Raw genomic sequence first — 2,360 nt, 5'->3', positions numbered from 1 at the left:
GGGAGTCATCTCATTAAAGCAAAAGATGCTCCTATCACCCAGGATATGCCAAGGATTTAGGAGCTCTGTGCCAGGAAATAGAATGAATACTGGAACAAAGGATGCTCCTAGCATCTCTTTCACTTTACTGTCATCAGGAAATGACATGGGTTTTGGGAGATCTGGGTCAGGAACTGGAGACAGAGAGTGACACATTTTTTTTCTTAGTTCAAAAAATGAAACTGAGTAACATCTATAGTCTAGTTAACAGTATGCCACCAATGTTAATCATATATAAGAAGTCATCACTGGGGAAAGGAGGTACGAGATTCTACCATTTTTATAACTTCCTGTGAGTCTTCTGTGACTATTTCAAAGTAAGCAGTTGTTTTTTTTTTAAAGTACACTTGATCTTTCCAGAAATGCAATGATTATTTTTAAGACCAGAGACATGACATATGCGATTTCTACTCTACCTACTCGAACATGCAGAAGCACAAGCACATTTCTGCTATCTACCGAAAAGTGTGAGAAACTCGTCAACAGGTGTGAACCTGTGTCAATAAACGTTCTCAGAGATGCTAACAAAATCCATTCTTTAGAGCTAGAACAGAAATATTTGCCATAAGCATTAGCTGGTCTCCAGTTTGCCTGCCACAGTTGCAAAAAGGATACTTATGGCCAAAACTTTGTGAAAGGATGAAGAGACGAAATAGCAACATAGCCTCGTTCGCAGAGATCAGCAGTCGCCGATAGGTCTCCCTGCTGGGCTCCTCCTCAGGCTACTCCCACGGGGTGAGCTGCTGGGTGCGCTACAGTGCTGGGGGGAGGGGCGGAGAACATTCCCTCTCTCTTGGGAAACTCATCACAAATAAAAAATAAATAGGTGTCAATCGCGGTGAAACTCCAATCCCCATCCCGGTGCAGCTCATTTTCTTGTTGTCATTCCGTGGCCCCTGTCTAATCAGCCACTCTGCATGCGGGCGCTCGGTGAGACTGCGAGCAGGCACTCTCACATAGTGACCTCCCTTAACTAACTCTTAAATACTTTTCATCTAAAAATCCTGGGACTTCAAACTCAGAAATCATGTCTGAAGCAAAAAGAACAAAGGAAACTTGGTATAAAGGGAGATTCTCAGGCTCCTTAGGTGGTGCCACTTACAAAACAGTGGAAGGATCTGGAAAATCAGCTTTGTTCTGCGGAGTCAATCAGGCGTTGAAGGTTCTGCAGTTGCCAAAGCAGCAGCAGGTCTTCCTGTGGCTTTACCGCTCAGCACACTCGAGGGCCCGAGGGCTCCATTCACAGAGGAGAACTAAGGTGATACCTGGACAGCTCAGGTCTTCCCTAAACCCGGCTCATCCTTGTTATTGTGACCCGTCGGGTACAGGTGGCTTGGGTTCACGCAACTCAGTTTGCGCCTCAGGTGAGGCTATGTAAAGCCATGAGAGTCACCTGGGAGCCGAGGAGCACGAGCGGCTTATTACTTCCCTCGTGAATACAAATCAGGAGCTTCACAAACATTCGTGTGTGCAACACAAGCAAGGGCTTCGGGCGGAAATGGTGGATGGTATACTGAAGGCCCTGGGGCGGACTTGGTGGAGTTTCAAAGTTTTCATTCTTCCACGTACACCTGGCCGAGAGCTAGGCTACTAGCTCTAGGACCATTTTTCACAGGCTACACTACCCTCTATCACGACTATCCAAAACGACGCTTTTTCTAATGAGGAGGCAGAGAGCTTTTAAAACAACAGGGGGAAGGGCGCCTGTGTCATTCACTCGGTTACGTGTCTGAGTCTTGATTTCGGTTCAGGTTATGATCTTAGAGGTGTGGAATCGAACCCGGTGCCTGCTTAAGATTCTCTCTCACCCTCACCCTCTCCCTCTGCCCCTTCCCTCCCCATGCCCTTTCCCCCCTAAAAAAAATAAAACTGTGAAGCACCAGCCTCAAGTAATGCTAGCATGCAACTGAATACAGCTTCGAGCCCAGAACTTCTCAAAGAGATGCCGAGCTTACAGATAGATGTTTACAGCCTTTGAACACATGATGCCAGTCATCAAACCTCCAAAAACACATATACTGAGCGGCACTCTTTCTATCCAGAACGAAAAAGATCATGGCCTTGTATTAGTTTTCTCTTTCTGATCTAACAAGCAACATCAGCCACTTAAAACCATCCCAACTTCTTCTCTTACTGTTCTGCAGGTCAGAAATCCTATAGGGTTACTGGGCTCGAGTCAAGGTGTTGGCAGGACTGCATTTCTTTTTGGAGGCTCCAGGGGAGAATCCATTTCCTTACCTTTTCTGGCTCTTCGAGGTTGTTCACGTCCTGCGGCTCGTGGCCTCCTTCCTCCATCTTCAAAGCCAGCGAGAGGAAATCAG

This window comes from Ailuropoda melanoleuca, chromosome 1 (genome assembly GCF_002007445.2).
Source record: "Ailuropoda melanoleuca isolate Jingjing chromosome 1, ASM200744v2, whole genome shotgun sequence".
NCBI lineage: Eukaryota > Metazoa > Chordata > Mammalia > Carnivora > Ursidae > Ailuropoda > Ailuropoda melanoleuca.
This window is presented reverse-complemented; position numbering follows the sequence as displayed.